Source organism: Gopherus flavomarginatus, chromosome 4 (assembly GCF_025201925.1).
Source record: "Gopherus flavomarginatus isolate rGopFla2 chromosome 4, rGopFla2.mat.asm, whole genome shotgun sequence".
NCBI lineage: Eukaryota > Metazoa > Chordata > Testudines > Testudinidae > Gopherus > Gopherus flavomarginatus.
Window position 1 is genome coordinate 166,635,086 of NC_066620.1, and position 21,649 is coordinate 166,656,734.

Consider the following 21,649-nt stretch of genomic DNA (forward strand, 5'->3'; position numbering starts at 1 on the left):
TGCCCTGGGGCGCCCCATCTCCGTCATCAGCCCTCTCCTCTTGGGCTGCAAGGACCCCGCCCTCCGTCATGTTCTCTCGTTCTGCCGGCAAGTGCAGCTGCAACTGCCGCTGGCGGCGCGTGGCGGAGAGGCACTGGAGGGGTCCTTTCTGGTCCCCTACCAGGGAGCCCACTACCGGGTGCATTACTCAATGGCGGAGGCCCGGTGCTACCTCTGCCGGGCGATGGGGCACGTCCAGAGGGACTGCCCCTTGGCCCAGCACGGAGGAGCGTCCGGGACCCCCGAGCCCTGGCAAGGCGCCAATCCTGTCATCGCCGGTACCCCTGGCTGCCCGGCACCTGCCCCTTCTCCTCCTTCTCGGTCCACCTCTGTGGAGGAGGGTGTGGCGGAGCTACCGCTGGACGTGGGACAGGGCTCATCCCACGGGGAATCCTCCCCGGTTTCTGCTGTTCCACCACTGCCTCCCCAAGTCTCTGAGCCATTGCCCTTGTTCCCCGACCCAACCCCTGTTAGCCAGCCCCCGGATGATGCCATGGAGGGCTGGTCCCTAGTGCAGGGGAAGCGGGGCAAGCGGAAAGCTCGAGTTTCCTTACATCCTTCGGATTTGGAGGCCCCCCGGAAGAGCAGGAAGGGGGGCACCAATGACGAGTCTTCTGCCTTGCAACCTGATGACTCCCGTTTTGTGGTACCGGGTGGGGATGCTGTGGCAGCACCGGAAGGTGACACCGCCCCTCCTCCGGGGTCCCTTTCCGTGGAAGCCCCTGAGGGAGCCTCTCTCGCCCCTTTCCCACTCGATGCCTCTGCGAGCGCCGCAGTGGGTATCACCTCGGGTGCTGGTGGGGAGGGCCCTAGGGTGGTGGACAGTGATCTCCCTCCCATCTATGTGGAGATCGAGGCCCTGGGCTTGACCCCGGTCATGCAGGGGGAGGACGACCCTCTGCCGGCGGGCCTCGATCCGGGCGACCTCACCACGGCCCCCCTGTTCCCGGGTTCCCTTCCCCTAACTGCTGCTTCTGCTCCCACCTCTGAGGGTCCCCTGGAATCTTCCATCGACCTGGCTGCGGGTGGCACTCCGTTGACGGCCGCTGAGCCCCTTGGGGCGATGGCCAGTGCCCCGCTGCCGAGACCCGCTTCCCAGGGGGTGTCCCTCTTGGGTGTGGAGGACCTGCCCTCCTTCCTCAGCGGGGACCCCACTGATCAACATCTATCTCTGGATGCCGAGGCTGCCGCACGTGCCACAGTGGCTGAGCCCGGCATTGTTAGGGGTCCCCTTCCCACTTCCCAAATCCCTGAGCCTGGCCAGGAGGAGCCACCGTCTGGCGGCTCAAATATAGAGGCTCCGGATCCTGCCTCTACCTCCTTCCCAACTTCTCTCCCTGATCCCCGCCCTACTCCCGTTAGCCTTGTCCTTGTCCCCCCCACCTCCTGTGATGCCAGTGCAGCCCCTGGGAATACCCCCCAGGGAGCGGCTTCACTAGTTTTTTCCTGTCCTGACCCCCCAGGGGCTGCTGTTCTCCTTCCGCCGCCCCTTCTTGAATCTGGTAGCGGGGCGGGTCGCGTGGCGTCGGCTCATCTGCTGCCACATCGGGGGTCTGCCCCCTGCCTGCCTGCCTTGGTGGGCCACGGGGCTGTGATGGGGGCCCCACTGGGGAACAGTCATTGATCAGTGACCCCGCCCCCCCATGCGCTTAGGGAGGAGCTGCGGGAGTTCCTTGAGGACGTCCGTGGCTCCCGGAATAAAGTCCATCTTGCGCTCCAGCGGTGGGGGGATTTCCATCAGGTCCTCCGGGGCTCTCATGGGGGAGGGTAAGAGGACCGGGAAGCAGACCGCCATGGCCTACCGGCGGGTCTGTGTCTTCCGTGACTCTTTACTCACCTTCGGGGTAGGTCACGGATTGCTGCGTGGCCTGCCGGAGGCCGTGGGCCTGTCTGCTGGCGTGGATCCCCCCCAGCCCTCCTCATGGCGCCGGTCGTCCTTGCCACCTTAAACACTCTGGGCTGTAGGATGGGTCTCCGCAGGAGCCAGGTGCTCTCCTTCCTCTGGGAGGGGGGGTACTCTGTGGTTTTCCTGCAGGAGACCCATACGGATCCGGCCGCTGAAGCTAGCTGGCGGCTGGAGTGGGGGGACGGGGCCTACTTTAGCCACTTCTCGGTCTGCGCGGCTGGAGTGGCGACCCTGTTCTCCCCCAACCTACAGCCCGAGGTGCTGGGGGTCGCTGAGGCTGTGCCGGGTCACTTGCTGCACCTCCGAGTCCGCATGGAGGGGCTTGTGGTTAATCTCATCAACGTTTACGCCCCGACATCGGGCCCGGAGAGGCTACGTTTTTATCAGCAGGCCTCCGCCTTCCTCGGCTACCTGGATCCTCGTGAGTACCTGGTCCTGGGAGGGGACTTTAACACCACCCTCGAGGAACTGGACCGCTCGGGGACCGAGCAGTGCCCGGCCGCCGCGGACGTCCTCCGGGAGATCGTCGACCGCCACTCCCTCATGGACGTCTGGCGCGACCACCACCCGGAAGACGTCTCGACGTTCACCTTCGTCCGGGTGGAGACCCATCGGTCGCGCCACTCCCGACTGGACCGTATTTACTTGTCACGTTTCCACCTTTCATGGGCCCACTCCTCCAGCGTTCGGCCGGCCCCCTTTTCGGATCACCACCTTGCCACCGTGACGGCCTCTCTCTGCACGGAGAGGCCGGGGCCGGCCTATTGGCACTTTAATAATAGTTTGCTGGAGGATGCGGGCTTCGTGGCTTCCTTCCGGGAGTTCTGGCTCTCCTGGCGAGGGCAGAGGCGCTCCTTTTCCTCGGTGCAGCAGTGGTGGGATCTGGGGAAGGTGCGCGCCCGGCTCTTCTGCCGTGACTACACTCGGGGTGCCAGCCGACGGAGGGATGCGGCGATAGGACAGTTGGAGCGGGAGGTCTTGGAGCTGGAGAGGCGTCTGACCGCCAGCCCCGAGGATCCATCCCTCTGCGGAGCGTGCCGAGAGAAGCGGGAGGAACTCCTGGCCCTCGAAGACCATCGGGCCCGGGGTGCTTTTGTTCGATCCCGCATCCACCTCCTTCGGGAGATGGATCGCGGCTCCCGCTTCTTCTACGCCCTGGAGGAAAGGAGGAGGGCCAAGAAGCACGTCACCTGCCTCCTGGCGGAGGACGGCACCCCCCTCACGGATCCGGCGGAGATGTGCCAGAGGGCCAGGGCCTTCTACGCCACTCTTTTCTCCTTGGATCTGACCGATCCTAATGCTTGCAGAGTGCTCTGGGACGGGCTCCCGATGGTCAACACGGGCGACCGGGACCGGCTAGAGCTGCCTCTCACTCTGGCCGAGTTCTCAGAAGCCCTCCGTCGCATGCCCGCCAATAAATCTCCGGGCTTGGACGGGCTGACCGTGGAGTTCTACCGCGTGTTCTGAGACGTCCTCGGCCCAGACCTGGTCACCATCTGGGCCGAGGCTTTGCAGAGCGGGGTCCTCCCTCTCTCGTGCAGGCGAGCTGTGCTGGCCTTATTGCCGAAGAGGGAGGACCTCCGCGACTTACGGAATTGGTGTCCCATCTCGCTCCTCAGCGCGGACTACAAAATTGTTGCGAAGGCCATCTCAATGCGGCTAGGGTCCGTGCTGGGGGACGTGGTCCATCCAGACCAGACCTACACCGTCCCGGGCCGCACCATCTTTGATAACTTGTATCTGGTCCGGGACCTTCTGGAATTGGGGTGTAGGGATGGTCTGTCATTCGCCCTGTTGTTCCTGGATCAGGAGAAGGCGTTCGATCGGATGGATCACGGGTATCTCCTGGGCACTCTGCGAGCGTTTGGCTTCGGACCCCTGTTTGTGGGTTTTCTCCGGGTGCTGTACACTTCTGCGGAGTGTCTGGTCAGGCTCAACTGGACCCTGACCGAGCCGGTCAGCTTCGGGCGGGGAGTGCGGCAGGGATGCCCCCTCACAGGCCAGCTGTACGCTCTGGCGATCGAGCTCTTCCTCTGTCTCCTCTGCAAGAGGTTGACGGGGTTGGTGCTTCGGGAGCTGGAGCTGCGGCTGGTCCTGTCAGTGTATGCTGAAGATGTGCTTCTCATGGTCCAGGACCCGGGAGACATGGCGCGGGTGGAGGCTTGCCAGGCTGTGTACTCGGCGGCCTCCTCTGCCCGGGTCAACTGGGTCAAGAGCTCTGGCCTGGTGGTCGGGGATGGGTGGCAGGCGAGCTCCCTCCCACCCATGCTTCAGGCCATTCAGTGGAGCGGGGGTCCGCTGCTCTATCTCAGCGTTTGCCTTTCTGCCACGCATCCGTCTCTGCCGGAGAACTGGCACAGTTTGGAGGGCAGGGTGACGGAGCGGCTCCGGAAATGGACAGGACTACTCTGGTACCTCTCCTTTCGGGGGTGGGCACTGGTGCTTAATCAACTGGTCCTGTCCATGCTCTAGTACCGGCTCAACACCCTGGTCCTGGCCCCAGATTTCCTGGCCAACCTCTGGATGGCGATTCTGGAGTTCTTTTGGCCAGGGATGCACTGGTTCTCTGCAGGGGTCCTCCACCTGCCCCTGGGGGGCGGGGCAGGGCCTGAAGTGCCAACGCGCTCAGGTCCATGTCTTCCACCTCCAGGCCCTGCAGAGGCTCCTGTATGGTGCAGGTAGTCCGGCATGGAGCGTATTGGCGCACGCCTTCCTCCGCTGCTTCCGAGGGCTCTGATACGATCGGCAGCTCTTTTACCTCCATCCGAGAGGTCTTCCGCGAGACGTCTCCGGGCTGCCGGTCTTCTACCAAGACCTCCTTCAGACCTGGAAGCTCTTTTCAACAACCAGGTCTGTGGCGGCCACCGTGGGGGCCAACCTCCTCTCGGAACCCCTGCTACACAATCCCCAGCTTCGTGTGCAGATGGTGGAGTCCCCCGCGGTGCGCCAGAGGCTGGTCTTGGCGGGAGTCACCAGGGTCGGAGACCTCCTGGACTACGACCGGGGAGACTGGCTGGATCCCCTGACGCTCGCTCAGCGCATGGGGCTCTCCAGACCTCGTACTCCCCAGCGCGTACTTCAGGAGGTGAAGACCGCTTTACTCCCTCTTGCTCAGGCTTACCTCGACCGAGTCCTGCGAGAGGGCACACTCTGCCCACTCTCCACTCCAGGCCCCGTGGACATTTTTATCGGGCCCCTGCCCCGTGGACCCAATCGGCCCCCTCACCCTTTCACTGCCAACCAGCTGCATGATCTGCAGCCGGTTCTGTTCGAGACTGCTCCACGGAAACATCTGTACACGCTCGTGCTCCACACCCTTCACTATCTCACCCTCATGTCCCGCCCCGATACCAAATGGCGGGACCTCCTGCCACCTCTCGAGGGTGAGAAGCCCCGGTGGGCCAGCTTGTACTCTGCCCTGGTCCCGAGGCCCGCCGGGGATGTCAGTTGGCGGCTCCTTCACGGTGCCGTGAGCACGGGCATGTACTTGGCGTGGTTCACCCCTGTCCCTAACACTTGCCCTTTCTGTGGCGAGAAGGAGACCTTGGCGCACATTTATTTGGAGTGCGCCAGGTTGCAGCCCCTGTTCCGGCTCCTCTTGAATATCTTATTGCGTTTTTGGTTGCACTTTTCCTCTCATCTTTTTATCTACACGCTCCCCATCCGTGGCCCCACAAAGTCGTGGGATCTCCTTATGAGCCTCCTCTTAGCCCTGGCCAAACTAGCCATCTACAGCACCAGGGAGAGGAGGTTTGCCGATGGGATTTCCTGCAACTGTAGGGCCTATTTCCGTTCCTCCGTCTGTTCACGCATCCGGGCAGAGTTCCTCTGGGCGGCGTCCACTGGCTCCCTTGACGCCTTCGAGGAGCAGTGGGCGTTGTCCGGGGTTCTCTGCTCGGTGTCCCCATCAGGTTCCCTTCGTTTAGCTCTATGACCTCACTCCTGATCCTGTTTTTACATTAGTTGTCCCATGTAATTACTTGGTGTCCCAGACCTGTGGGTCCTCCCCTTAGACTGTGGGGAGGTCCTTTAGAAGTGGGCAGGCTTCGCCCGCCCACCCCTGCTGGACACCAATAGGACTACTCTGCTGTTCCCAGCTGGCCTAGGTCTATCACAATACTTAGTGTCCCAACTCCCACTGACTTCAGTGGGAGTAGAAGGGTTTGAACACCTCACGAGTGATCAGCACATTGCAAGATGGGGCCGTCACATGGTGTTTTTAATAGAAGGAGGGCCATCTCACTAGGTAGATATTCCTAAACAACTTCAGCTCTGATGGATCATAATGTCAGGCCAAATTCCAAGTATCAAAATGAGGCATCAGTTGTTGGTTTCTCAGTTTTACATTCCTCTAGAATGTGATGAAGTGGGAACAGTTCTCAAGGACAGATAATAATGAAACCATAAAAATAGAGCACAAACATATAAAATCGGTATAGAGAGAATAAAGTGTATACACATATATGTCTGTGTATTCGTGTATATATACTCAGATTTTTTTACACTAAATATATTCTTTCTCTGAAAACAAGATTCATATTGAAATACATTTTAGTTCTGAATATTTATGTACTTTCTCTGTATATATTGAACAGAAAATTCTTTGAGTGTGCTTTCTTAGTATTTTCTATGCAATATACATTATTTTTATAGTAAAAGATGGATTTCTGAAGTACACAGATTAGAACTAGAGGGTTGCACACTTCATTGCTTCTGTAGGTTGAACTGTACTTCCAGTGCGAGAGATCAGTTTATTGAGCTGCTACCTGTGATATGCATAGGCAGCAGCAAGGGGCACCAGAAAGGCTTCATTGCCTATAAACACCAGGCAGCCTGTGGGCCTGATTTTCCTCTAAATCAGGCTTATCCAGTTGTCTATTTTCACTACAATTAGTAGACTTTTGCCCAATGATACCAAGAACATTCCCTAAAATTTTGAAATTAATCAGATGTGGTTTTCAAAAGTTACAACATTATATCCAGGCAAAAAGATGGACAGAGAAATGCCATCAAAGCTAAGTGTAGCGAGAAATGGCAGCAAGTTAAAGGTAACACCCTCACTTTGCTTGGCCAGAAATAGTGCTGACAGTTTTGTTCAATCTAATTTACCTCTTTCCATTGCGAGTCACTGAAGTTTATGACCCTTGAGGCAACAGTGAAATATTTTAAAAAGTTTGAAACTCGTCAGAAAATCAGAACAACAGGATATTGAGCCATAAGATCAATATACATTAGATTCTCAGTACCATTTTTAGTAAGCAGGAGGGACAAAATGAAACCTCACAAAATGGAAAAATATTCCATTCTATAACATAAAATTTTAGGGAATTCCCTTTTAAGTTGTATAAGTTTATGAAAGTACCATGAACTTCCCAATGACATCTGGCTTTATATACGCATTCCATGTGGTTTGCTGTTGATAAAGATAATTGTTTGCTTATTAGCTATACTGTCTGGTCCCTCTTTTTCCATAAAGTCCTTATGATCTTAGGGAGCCGGAAGCTTGGTGATCTGTACAAAAAGAAGTTATGAGTGTCACCTGGTAATTAGGACAAACATGTTTCGTTTTCAGTTCTATCAAGGTAATGATTGGGGGACGGAAATATTGGCCTCTTTTCTGCCATGCTTTTTTCTCCCTCCCACATATCCTTACCAATTTAGCATCTAATGAGAGAATTCAGAAACTAAGAGCAAGTCTGTATCCATTAATGCTCTAAAGGGGTCCTAAACAAGAATCAAATGGCAACAGGATTGATTTTCGTCTGGCATTGTGTGATTGCAGTCTGTAGTACTTTTCTAAAATCTACATATGTTACTGCAAAATTGATCTTGGGGCCTAATCCTGCATATAGATATGTAAGGGTCTTCCTTCCATGTACACAAAGGCAACATTCATCAGGTACACTAGAGGACTGCCTATTGGCGTCACCACCTATTGAGCCACAGACATTGGGTAACAACTGATTTCTGTTTTTTCCTAGAGTTAGAATGCCAAAATGAGTACAGAAAACATTTTAAATTTGACTATTCTAACAGATTGGAATGTTAAATGCTCCTGCCCAAAGAACAATGTATTTACTAGAGCTGGTTGGGAATCTTTTCTTGGTTTTTTGTTTTTTTTTTGGTCAGACCATGGTGATTCATCAAAAAGGAAACTTTTTGCGTGAAAGGTTGGTGTTTGTGAATTTCTTCTTTAAAAAATATTTTAAAAAAAGTTTAGAAATTATTCATAGATTCCAATATAAGAAGGGACCATTGTAATTAACCAGTTGGATGTCCTGTATAACACAGGCCATAAAAATCCCCCAAAATAATTCCTAGAAAAACATCCAGTCCTGATTTTAAAATCGCCAGTGTTGGAGACTCCTCCACCATTGATAAATTGTTCCAATTGTTAATTACCCTCACTGTTAATAACTTATGTCTTATGTTCAGTCCAAATGCACCTATCTTCAAATCCTAGCCATTGGATCATGTAATACCTTTCTCTTCTGAATTGCAAGGCCCATTATCAAATATTTGTTGTCCAAGGTAGGTATTTATAGACTAGAATCAAGTCACCCTTTAGCTTTTTCTTTGTTAAGCTTAGTGGATTAAACTTCTTGAATCTTTCATTGTAAGGCAGGTTTCTAATCCTTTAACCATTCTCATGGCTCTTTTCTGAGCCGTCTCCAATTTATCAACATCCTTTTCATATGGTGAGTACCACAACTGGATATAGTTTGTCTAATGCAGAGGTAAAATAACCTTTCTACTGATATATGAGATTCCCATTTATTTATCCTAGGAGCACATTAGTATTTTTGGTCATAGCATCACATGAGGAGCTCATGTTCATCTGATTATCCACCATGATCACCAAATATTTTGCAGTGTCTCTGCTTTCCAAGGTAGAGCCCCCCATTGGGTAATTATGGCATACATTCTTTGTTCCTAGATGTATACATCTATGTTTAGCCATATTAAAATACATATTGTTTCCTTGCACTCAGTTTACCAAATAATCCAGATTTCTCAGTATCAGTGATCTGTCCTCTTCATTATTTACCACCTTACCTATTTTTATTTCATCTGCAAACTTTATGAGGGATAATTTTATGTTTTCTTCCAGGTCATTTATAAAAATGTGAAATATCATAGGAACGATAACTGATCTCTGCAAGACCTTACTAGAAGCACATCTGCTCTTTGATTCCCCATTTACAATTACATTTTGAGACCTATCAGTTAGCCAGATTTAAATCTATTTAATGTATGCCATGTTGATTTTATATCATTCTAGTTTTTTTTAATCAAAACATCCTTTAGTACTAAGCCTTGCAAAAGTCTAAGTATATTACATCAATACTATTATGTTTATTAACCAAACTTGTGATCTCATCAAGTTCAATTTGATAGGATTTGTTTTTCATAAAACTATGTGTCAAGGTTCCTTCCCCACTCTGAACTTTAGGGTACAGATGTGGGGACCTGCATGAAAAATTCTAACCTTAATTACTAGCTTAGATCTGGTACCACTGCCACCATTCAGAATTTCAGTGTCTGGATTGCTCCCTGTCCCCCCAAAACCTTCCCTTCCCTGCGTAGCCTTGAGAGACTCCACCAATTCCCTGGTGAGTCCAGATCCAATCTCTTGGATCTTAGAACAAGGAGAAATTAACCATCCCCCTTCTTTCTCCCACCAATCTCTGGTGAGTCCAGATCAAATCCCCTTGGATCTAAAAACAAGGAAAAAATCAATCAGGTATTAAGAAAAAAGGCTTTTAATTAAAGAAAAGAAAGGTAAAAGAAAACCCTCTGGGAGAGATTAGCATACCAGCTACCCTTACAGACAACAGATTTAAAACACAGAGGATGTTCCCCTGGGCACAAATTTAGTTACACAAAAAATACCCAAATACCCAATTTTGATAATTCCCTAATGGTACCAAGACAAGTTACAAAGAAAATAAACATAAACCTATTTATCCCTTTCTAAAACTTACTACTCTGATAAGAGGCTGGTTCCTTGATCATTTTTACTCCGGCTGAAACTGAAACTCTAAAAAAAGGAAAAACTTCCCTCCTTCCTTTTGAAACATCTTGTTCCCCCATTGGTTCCTCTTAACCCTTAACCATCTGTTTATGACACCATGTTGATTTACATTAATTATATTATTCTCCTTTAATTCTTTATTAACTGAGTCTTGTATTAGCTGCTTCATTATCTGGCCAGGGATGAACATCAGACTGGCAGTTCTCTAATTACCTGGGTCATCTCCATTTATCCCTTTAAAATATTGGCACAACATGAGCTTTCTTCTAATCTTCTGGAACTTTCCCAGTGTTCCAAGATTTATAGAAAATCAACATCTATGGTCCAGCAAGCTCTGTAGACAGTGCTTTTATAACTCTTGGATGCAAGTTATCTGGAAATGTTGATTTTAAAAATATCTAGCTTTAGTAGCTATTGTTAACATCCTCCTGAAAATCTAGTGGAATAGGAAGAGTATAATCATATGATGTAATTACATTATCTGTTTTGTTTTGTTTTTTGCCAAATATAGAACAGAAATATTTATTGAATACCCCTACAATTTCTTCATTATTATTGATAATTTCACCATTTCCATATAGTAATGGACCAATATCATTGTTAGGATTTTTGTTCCTAATACAATTATCATCCATAACTCTACTAGCCATAGGTGTCTCTTTATATCCCTTGACTTCCCTTATCAATTTTCTACAATTCTTAGTTTCTGAGTTATATTCATTATTATCAACTTCCCCATTTGTTATACATGTTTATAGTTACCTTAACTTCCTTTCTAAACCAGGTTGTTGTTTTTTAACCAGTACAGTCTTCTTCTTTGATTGTGGGATTATGGCTTCTTGGGGGACATGAAGTAAAGTGTTCTTAAACAATTCCCAATTATAATTCACATTTTTCTGATTAAATGCTTCTTCTCAGCTGATTTGGCTCATAATTGTTTTCAGCTTTGTGAAACTGACCCTTTTGAAGCACCAAGTATGCATTTTAATGATCTAGACTTTATTCTGCTTGCGCATTATAAATGTGATTGAATCATGATAGCTTGTACCTAAGCTCCCATTACCTTTCAGTTCTGTAATCTGTTCCTCTTTAACAGTCAAGATGAGATTTAATAAAGAATTCCCCTGTGCTGAATGCAACTCTTTTTGAATTAGAAAATTGTCATTATATTTAGAAAATCTAAATGTTTTAGCACTGGCAGCATGAGACCTCTAGCATACGTTACTCAAATTGAAGTCCCTCATGATCATGCACCTTTTTATCTTACACATTATAGATTGGTGTGTAAGGAGATGGTCATTCCATTCCCTCTGATTTGGTGTACTGTACCACACACCAATGCCCCATCTTGTGATTTACTTGTTAGGACATTGATCCATAAGCATTCAAGGTAATTTTCTTCTGATCTATCAGTAACTCTGAAACAGATAATGTCATTGTTGACATAGAATGCTACTCCTCCCTTTACACACTTGATTCTTCCTACATAAGTTATAACTATTGATTTTAACATTCCAATCATGCAAATCACCCTAGTGCATTACAGTAATACCAAATAGATTGAGTTTGTGTCTTGGCTCCTATAAGGCTTCTGAAGTCAATGGCCAAGAATACCTTGGTGATTGTTCACATCGACACTAATGGCATTGTGTCACAGGATATCTCACATATAATAGATGATTACAAGGAAATTAGAAGTATGCTGAATAAGAACGATATCCAAGCAATCATCTCTGAGATCCTTCCTGTCCCATAAAGAGGGAAGACAGAAGATTCTGAAAGTGAACTGCTGGATAAGTCAGAGCTGTATGGTTTTGTTTTTCTGGAACATTGGTTCACTTTCTATGTGGAGAAGAGGATGTATAGATTGGATATCCTTTACTGAAATAGAACGGGAACCAAACTCCTTAGGAACAGGCTGGCTAGAGTAGTCAGGAGGGTATTAAATGTATAACAAAAGGGGAAGGTAAAAAGAAGGAAGATATGAGCATTCATTTAGTACAGAATGGAGATGTTGAGAACAAAATTAACAAGGAACAAAAGGAAAAGAGAAGAAGAAATTCTTTAGTTGTTTGGACCCCCATCATAAGAGCCTGGGTAACAAACAAGAGGAATTGGGCTGAGCTACCTTCCACAGGTGTTTCCTGTACATCACTACTTTGCCTTGGACCAGCTGGATCTTCAGAGATGTCTTTCACATTTTTCACATTGATGATCTGCTATCCGTTGGAAATTTCTAGCTGTATGGAATTTCTTTTGGCCGTCTTCTGTCTGTTGCCCACAGATTGTCCATCCCACACGTCTCAAGACATGCAGAATGCTATTGTGACTTCTTGCCTCTGCTGATTATGAATTGCCAGCCCTCCTCTCTGAATTTGTCTCTCACCAATTCCTTGGTGGCCAGCTCCTTCTTTTCTTGAATGAGGTATTTATGTTTCCCGGACCTGGATGTCTAGGAACTCTCCATCTTCTCTGATTCTCAGTAGTGTCTCTGCTTGCCCCTGGAATCCAAAAATCTTCCTTCAGCATAGCCACCAACTTCCACTTCATGCACTGGAAGTGCCTTCTGGCCTCAGGCAGAAAAGAAAATATGGCACATCTGCTGCAAGATACCATCATTGCTCAGTTAATGGCCATCTAGAAGTTGCATATAGAAAAGTTCCAAGTTTTGCTTCAAAATTACTGTTCTTTTTTAAAATTAAGTTAATTTATCATTTAAAATGGGGGGGAGAGGGAAATGTCAACATTGAAAAGAAACATTTCAGAATTATTGGAAAAAATGTTTCAATTGACCTGAATTCTTTTTTTATGCAAATTTTTGAGATTTCCCTCTTTTGTCCCAATGCAGGATAGGATTTTGTTTTCAAAATCTCAAAAATTTCCAAAGAAAGAAAAATATTTCCTTCCCATCGCTAGTATTTGCCAGTGTACAGATATATGCTGGACTAGGGGAGGATTGATCATGGGATAATTTTAGAGTGTTAGTATCAAAACTTTAGTACAAGTAAAGTGACCATACCTGACATACTGCTGGTAGAACATTTCCACCTCTTTTAGACAGGCACTGTATCCCCGTGAGATTATTATAATTTATCTGTCAGTTTTACAGTGTTGGGGTATGTGTGGGGGGGAATGTAGTTATTATATGCTGTCCTTATAGGGTTGGGAATTTCATGCAATAAATAAATTTTAATAATTAGCACAACCCACCCTAAAAGTAGAAATTTGATATATAGTTCTCTGTTCATTCATCACTCCCTTGCTATAACCCTCAGATTTAGAGTTAATGACTGATATAAATTGTACTGCATGCAAAGAGAGCAAGGATCTTCCCCAGCCTGGTGAGAACTCATGCATTCTTCCACTAGGAGCCCCCAGTGAACTCATAGGCAGTTGCCTTTTTTTTTTTTTTATTTCACTGCCTGCAAGATGTGGAGTTGGCTTGGGGATTACTAATGTACGAAAGATTTTTATTTAAATAAAATGCTCAGCCATAAGATTTAAAAAAAAATCTGTATTTTTTTAACTTCATGCATGGACTTTTAGTATTGCTTGAAATTACACTTCATTGTGGTGTCTCAATTCTTTGCTTTAATAATTTGCTTGTATCCTTCCAGGCTTCCTCTTTCTACACAGATGTCAACAAATGTCCTTGCTGCTGCTTCTGATATATCTGAACTTCTCAAGCCTGTTGTGTCTTCCTTGAGTTCTCCTGGGTTGCCATCAGCGTGTCAGGAGAGTTTGTGCCATAATGGAGGGACTTGTCATCACATCCATCTTTCTAGTGGAGCCACATCATTTCAATGTGACTGCCCTCTACATTTCACTGGGCGTTTCTGTGAAAAAGGTAATTGTGTTTCATTCTTTCTATATTCATTTTTTACGTCTCAGCGTTCTGTTTCTTTAGAGCAGGAAAAAAGGAAAAGAGAGAGATTTGCAAACATTTTTTCCTGCTTCTGATTTCATTCACTCTCAGTAAATCAGGAGTAAGATCACTGGAATAAATGGAATTACGTTCAGTGAAGCTCAGAAGCAGGCACATTAACAACAATTGCAGAATAGAATAAATAAAGAACAATGTGGAATGCCAGCAGTCAGTGAACATTACACCATCTTTGGAAGAGAAAAAATGTTAGTCATGCAAAGTAAGAGAAATGTTTATATCTCCTTAAAGACAGCAAGCTTTTCATTTCAACAGAATGTAGTTGTTGCTCCCAATTTTTCTTAGGCTGGACAGTTTGACTATTCCTAAATTTCTACCTGACTTCTATTTAGCTGTATGGAACTACTGTTAACTTTTAAAAGACTTTTCCCCTTGCACTTTGTTTATACCCTTATTGAATTACTGCTGTACGTGGATGCTGATATTTCACAGACAGCTCAAAGAAGCATATATTAGTTAGCTTTGATGTTAGATAAAATGCCTTCTGTGGATAACTTTTCTTATATCATTCATAATTTTTACAAGACAAACTGGTCAGTAGCTCTTACCTTTTATGTTTGCAATCATAATACTTTTATGCTATTACTTTTCAGAAACTTCCTTTTCCTAATAAGTAGCATAGCAGGTTTAAAATATTGTTTTAACTTGTAAGGTATAATCACCTCTCAGTGGTGGTAGATAATTCCCATTAGCACTAATGGGAATTACTTGTGCGTAGCTAAAGGAGAATATGCCCCCATTACAATTAAAGCTCTAGTATCCTTCTAATAGACTTTCCATTGTATGAAATAGTATCATGCAACTAAAGCCAAAAATTCACTTTCCAGATTGTGAATATATCTGAAGATAATGGAATTAACCTACATCACCTTGTATAACTAGCTGAAAGTAGATCATTGTACTGTATGGGAAGCCAATCAATGACTCTAAGTTAGAAAAAAATAACTGCAGTGTGTGATGCCTTGGATTTCATAGAATATTTTGTTACTTCTCATCTCCTTCCCAAGCTTGTAGTAAACTAAATCATATTCATATTTCTTTTTCAAATGGTTAGTGTTAAAACTTAACTGTGGGAATATATCCCATACATCTATTATATAGTATTACCTTGTATAATTGTTTCTGAATTCATTAGAGTTACATAAGCTGTGCTGTAAACTACCTGACTAAAAATCGTTTGTTTCTCCAAGGAAGTTCTTCAGACAGAACATGTTTGATGGCAATACAGAATCTTTCTGAGTGTTATTTCTTATGGTTATTTGAATTTTAGGGAGAGATTCATCCTCAATGTTGCAGGGAGTGCAAATAGAAACACTTGTATCAGCAGGAGCTCCTAAACTTCAGTGGGGACTCTTTCTGGGAATCCTGACATGAGCAGGCATCTTTAAACTATGGCTGAAGTGCCATCAGCATTCTGCCAGCAGGGCATACACATGAGCTAATACCACCTGCTGAATGAATGCTAATACATATGCTGAATGAATGCATCCACCTTAGCTAATACCACCTGCTTCTGGGGCTGCATTATCCAGTGCAGAGTGGAATGGAAGTTGCTAATGCCTTGTGCTGAGGCTATTTCACCCATCAACTGGTCTTTCTGCCTCCAGGAGCCCTTTACTCTGGGTTACTTTGGCATAATCCCAGGGTTGAATCTAACTCTCTGGGCCCAGTATTTCTCTCATTAAAGAGTTTTGCCCAAGGACTTCACTGGAAATCAGGCCAATTGACTGTAGAAACACTTTTTAAAAAATCATTCACAATTAAGATTTTGAAGTAAACTCTAAGAACAAATTCTACCCTCATTTGCATCCTTGCACCTCCATTGGTGCAACGCCATTGACTCCAGTGTATATAAGGATGAATCCATTTTTTTAAGGATAGATGTCTCAAGGGAATCTCACATATTATTTTTTGTGTGTGTTGAAGTACTCAGTTCTCCTCTATTCCATGTTTTGAAACTCAGTGCACAAGCATTCGCATTGTTGTGAATAACAAAAGTATAGGAACTGTTACAATGAGTATTACAATGCTACATTTCTTTGGCAAAGTTACAGGATATTCCATGCTTTGCACAAAATGTGTATTCTTCCTCCCAGAAGTGGCTGAACTATTAGATGTCATGTTTCTTTATGGTTTTGAATGAGGGGTAGGCGGATGGAGAGATGAGTTCTGTTTCTTGACAAAGAATCATACACTTACACCATTGTCACCACGTCTTCAGCATATTGAACAGAACATATTAGTCAGTCTTCATTTTACTGTACCTGTACTAAAAATATTGTAATGTGTTACACAACCATGAAAGTGCATGTTGTGGAGGAAAAGTGGTCTGGGGCCTAAACTTTGTTCAAGCAAACTGTATCTATGGCCTGGAGGCAAGAGAAAGGGGGAGGGGTGAGGTAAAAGGAGAAGGGTAGAAAGAAATTAGAGAAATAAAACTAACCGTTTGTAAGAGTTTGTGATTAATAGCTGCCTGGTGGCAGAGCAAGAAAGCACAAAGGGCAAAACTAAAAAAAAACAGGAAAAGTTTGCTTTGCTTTATCCCTTATATGGATATAAAATTTTAAGGAAGTATATGTAATTTTTGTGGTTTTATCCTATATAAGTGCTCATATTTTACCTATCGGGTGGATCCGCTGCCTTGGCTGACTCCTCCATGCATGCATGTTTGATTAATCAATAAAGCAGCCTCAGGCTGATCTGATCCAAAATCATTCGTGTGGTCGATTTTCCACAATACTGTTTACCAAGCTCTTATAACTTGAGCATTACCACTTTGAAACAAAAGTATACAAGCTGACTTAACAATCAGAAATCACACGTAACCTAAAAACACTTTTTCTTAAAAACAGGTGACAATATATTTTGACTAAACATCAAGTAAACCAGGGATCGGCAACCTTTTGGCAAACTGCTTGGCAGGGTATGCACCTTTGAGGGCTGGGCCAGTTTGTTTGCGTCCACAGGTTCTGCCGATTGCATCTCTCACTGGCTGCGGTTCACCGCTCCAGGCCAATGGGGACTGCGGGAAGTAGCTTGGGCCAAGGGATGTAATGGCCACCACTTCCCACAGCCCCCATTGGCCTGGAGCGGTGAACCATGGCCAATGGGAGCTGCAATCAGCTGAACTTGTGGACGCAGCAGGTAAACAAACTGGCCCAGCCCGCCAAAGTGCTTACCCTGGCGAGCTGTGTGCCAGAGGTTGACTATCCCTGGTCTATAATATAGTTTCTCACAAATGTCATGAATTAGAAAGAACTTTCATTCTTTTTCTGTGCCAGCTTTCATCCAAAGCTGAAAGCAAAAAGAATAAGACTGTCATTGTCCCTGGCTGCAACAACCATATGTCTGCATCACTGTGGACACAGGGTAAAATCATCTCACATCTGCTTCTTCCTGATGAGTGCACAGCTGATTGGTGCTTTGTCACTCAACTACAAGCCAGCCAGCACTACTGTCTGAGTGACAAGACCCATTCAGATGGCTGGCACCCAACCACATTCCAGTTTCATTGTATGTTGGCACAATTCAGGTTCAGATTTGATTACTCTGGCATTAGTCTATATACAGTGGCTGCAGGTGTGTTGATGGTATGTGGTGATGATGGTAGTCATATTGTTTAATGCTAGTCTTGAGAGGGATTTATACTTTGATATGATATCACTAGAAATGGAACTGGTCAATTACTACATTGCTTTGGACTGTCAGGGTCTGATTCTCTAGCCGGCACAGCACAGAGGGATGGGTGCAGTCCAGAATCCCCATGTCACTGTGCACTGCAGCCCAGCTTCTAACTCATTTAATACTAGGTTACTTACAGTAGCCCTGCCCTGAACATGCATAAGCGAAATTCTCCTCTGGCTACTTGTGTCCCCCTGCAATCAGCATCTATAGAATGCTGGAAGTTGAGAGTCATGTTCCTATAAAATTACTAAATAGTTTCAAGAATATATTCTCTTCCTATCCATCCTAACATCCATCAACTTTCCATCACTAGCCAAGTCACAGTATTAGCAAGAAAATATGTAGGGTACTTAAGTGGTATATTGCAGACTGAACATGCTAAAGAGCCTTATTATTTATCTGCTCATCTTTTGATTCTGTTAGTATGAGAATTTCTTACATGTAGCTCAGCTTACACGTACATCAGTTGGTTTTCCAGTGACAGTCACATATTTCTGACATCATATTGGCCCTTCCTCCTCTAGAGTGGAAGCCTGAGAATGTCATTATCTCAGTTACATGGTTCAGCTCAGTAGTATTAAATTATCTGCATTTACTTCTTTTTATTATCTTTTTATCCCTCTTTCTGTGACACACTAGAACAGCTTGTTCATCCCCTAAGAGAAAAAAAAATCAAGTCTAAAATGTTAATGCTTAGAGATTAAGGACAACCTGAAGGGTATAGCAGATGTTCTGGGTTGAACTGAACATGAACGGTAGTGGGCAGATCCCATACATATTTCTACCAATCACTTGGACAGAAATAGGAAATGTGTCTGTAAAATTCTGACTCCTCTGTATAGCTAAAGAAACATGACATAATGTGTCAAATTCTCAGTCAGTGTAACTCAGTGTAGCTATATTAAAGTCCAGTTCAATCTGAATTCAACTTTACATTAATCTCAGTGGAGTTATGCCAGTTTACACCATCTGAGGATGTGGCCCAACTTATATAAATGAAACCATTTTGGGCGTCATTTACCTTTAAAACACTACCTCCTATTTTTTACTTATATTGTGAAAGGACACTACACTTATAGTGTACTTATCTGTTAGTGACTGGCTGCTAGGGGCTTTGTCTTAACAACTTTGACTTGAAATGCAGCACAGGTTTCATAGAAGACTTGCTGTCAGTGTAAATTAAATATTTAGTGTTGAACAAACTAATTCTAGGTCATGTAATATGAAGAAAAGATCTTTAGGTATAGGGAATATCGTGAAGCATAACTCATAAAGCTAGTGACTGACCAGTGTACACTGGGCCTTACTTTCTAATTTTTCTGTTCACCTTTACCCAGTCCCTCAATGTTATTTGCATGTAAAATAAATATTGATTGCAATGTGAAATTCATTTATATTTTTCTCCATGAAGTTATGCTTTAATTTATATTAGTTAAACTGTTCTATCTGCTTCATCATGATATCCCTATGCTTCAGTGGAAAAAACATTAGGATACACATACTTGCTTTGTTTTAGATGACTGCATGTAAGCAGATGGCTGTCTACTACTCTAAAGTTCATAGTGACAGATTTAGAATATCAGTGCCTTGTGACGGGGAAAAGTGTATGTCTACGACTATTAATTATAGGATTAACATTTTTAAACAGTTCCCAACATTTTTTAGTACTCTATAAAGGTTTTACAAATAGTGCAATAAAAGACTATTTGAATGCCATACATTAAAACTAGGAAATCTTTTGTTTAATTTGATCTCTTGCCTGTGTATATTCTGTACATACTTAAACGTCAACATTCACAAAATTATGGGAGGCATAAAATGGGAGGCAGTTGAATCAGATATGTATCTTGATACAGACATGTCTGGAGATTTTGCTATATTTACACCATAGCTGAGATGTATTTAACGTGGGCATTGTCAAAATTCTGATTTATTAATTAATAGTTGATAGTATCAGATAGAACATTAAATCACTCTTGGACTAGCAGCTTTTGTAGAAAATAATTCTAACTTATGAGTTTCTATTTGAATCTTTGACTAACATCATGATCTTGACACATTTTCCTTGCCTTTATGCATCTTTCCAAGATTAAATCATGGAGATAAATGTAGTAGGTTCTGATCCTGTGAAGTACTGATTACAATCAGAATTGTAAGCGCACAGCATCAGGTCCATAATAAGACATGTAAGTTCTGTACTAAGCAGCGTGTCTCTATTAGTTTTGTGTTACAAAATATATATTCTTTAAAGAATACTGTAATTATACTCAATATTTTCCCTAAGCTAGAGACAGTGTCAAGAGAAGCAAAGGAAGAGAGAGAAACTTGGGTGCATGGTACTTTCCTGCACATTTATTCCTTCATTGATTTTATAAAATGAATGAATAAATGAAGTCCCTTGATCTGAGTCTGGTCTTTGAAAAAGCAATAAGACCAGTTGATAGACTGGCACCCTGCCTCCCCTACCGCCCCCCACCCTTCACCCCCATGCTCCTGAACCACTGTTTGCTCTTTGGAGGATGACTTTAAGGCTGTTCCCCTTGTTAAGGACAAATTAGGACATAGTTATAAATTATGTATCTGGTTGTTCATATATTGGCTATTATTATGCCAGTTGCTATCCTAACAGTTTTAGAAATGGTACATAAAGAGCACTTAGTCCAGTAGAGTTTATTTGATACAATAATATTCAACAGAAATGCTATTGTGAGTAAAGGGTGTGTGTGCGTATGCATGTGTATGTATAAAGGTATGCAAACAGCTTTAACTTTCTCCATTGCCCTTTCGTTCATCGATGTAATCTTGCATTTTGATTTAAGTCTAGACAAACATTGCAAAGCCTGATGTATTAACACTTCTTAAAATCTTATCACACTGTGGCAGAAAGTAATGACATGGTGATATACAGAGATAGCAGAGGACAAATATTTTTGTCACCTTCTTGGTACGGGTTTTGTGGTTACAGATTTTCATCAGCATTTGAAGTGCAGTGAAATAACACCGCTAGATGTACTAAATAAAATCTGTCTGTTGATTATACCTTCACTGTTTACACATAATTGGCCAAATTCTGTCTATGGCTATGCAACTGCAGCTCCCACTGATGTCAATGGTAGTAGTGTATGTATAACAAAGTGTAAAATTAGACTCAGTCTGATTAGCCAGGACAGCACAGCTTTAGTATTATTATCCATTTAATTGTTCAATGGTTCTTATGCTTATAGCAGCCCCAAATGTTCATTTGTCTTAACATCTTAATATGACTCTGTAGCAACCATTTAGATTGTTTCTGACCTTTTTCAGTCTGTCCCTACTTGCCCAATTATTGAACCTTCCCATTCCTTTCCTGCATATCAATTTAGCTCGTTCCGCTCCAGTTTTATAACATTATCTTGACTGGTGCTTCTCATCTGCTTCCTCTTTACCTTACTTATCAGTTCCCTTCTTAGAAGTGAGAATTCAGGGAATTATGGCAGGGAATATATATTCAAGTGCAGGAGTAACTATGAAGAGGCTGATGCCAGAGCAAGTAAATGGATATTCAGTGGATATCAGGCACGTACATAGATTAGATTTTAAAAATGATACCCAAATTGAAGTGCTACATGTTTTTCTAGGCCTGGACTAGGTGTCAAGCCTGCTTAAGGGTTTCAGATAGTTGTATGTGGTGTTCTTGTAGTTGTGTTGGTCCCAGATGAGGTGGGTGAGGTCATATCTTTTATTGGACCAATTTCTGTTGGTGAGAGGGACAAGCTTTTTAGCCACACAGAGCTCTTCTTCAGGTCTGGGAAAGGTATTCAGAGTGTGACAGCTAAATACAAGGTGGAACAAAGTGTTTAGCAAAAGTAATTTTGAACAATAACTTATGCTCAAGGCCGGCTCTAGGCACCAGCTAAGGAAGCAGGTGCTTGGGGAGGCCAATTCAAAGGGGTGACACTCCGTCTGGTATCGAGGTGGCACATCCTGGTCTTTGGCGGCAATTCGGCGGCAGATTCGTCATTCCCTCTCTTCCTCTTTCAGCTGTTGCCGAATTGCCGCCAAA

At 44.5% G+C, this 21,649-nt stretch overlaps 1 long non-coding RNA gene across 1 annotated transcript in view; it reads right to left on the reverse strand.

Moving 5' to 3' along the window:
* The window catches only part of LOC127049824 (uncharacterized), a 311,243-nt gene that overhangs the window by 280,262 nt on the left and 9,332 nt on the right, over positions 1–21,649 (reverse strand). The window lies entirely within an intron of this gene.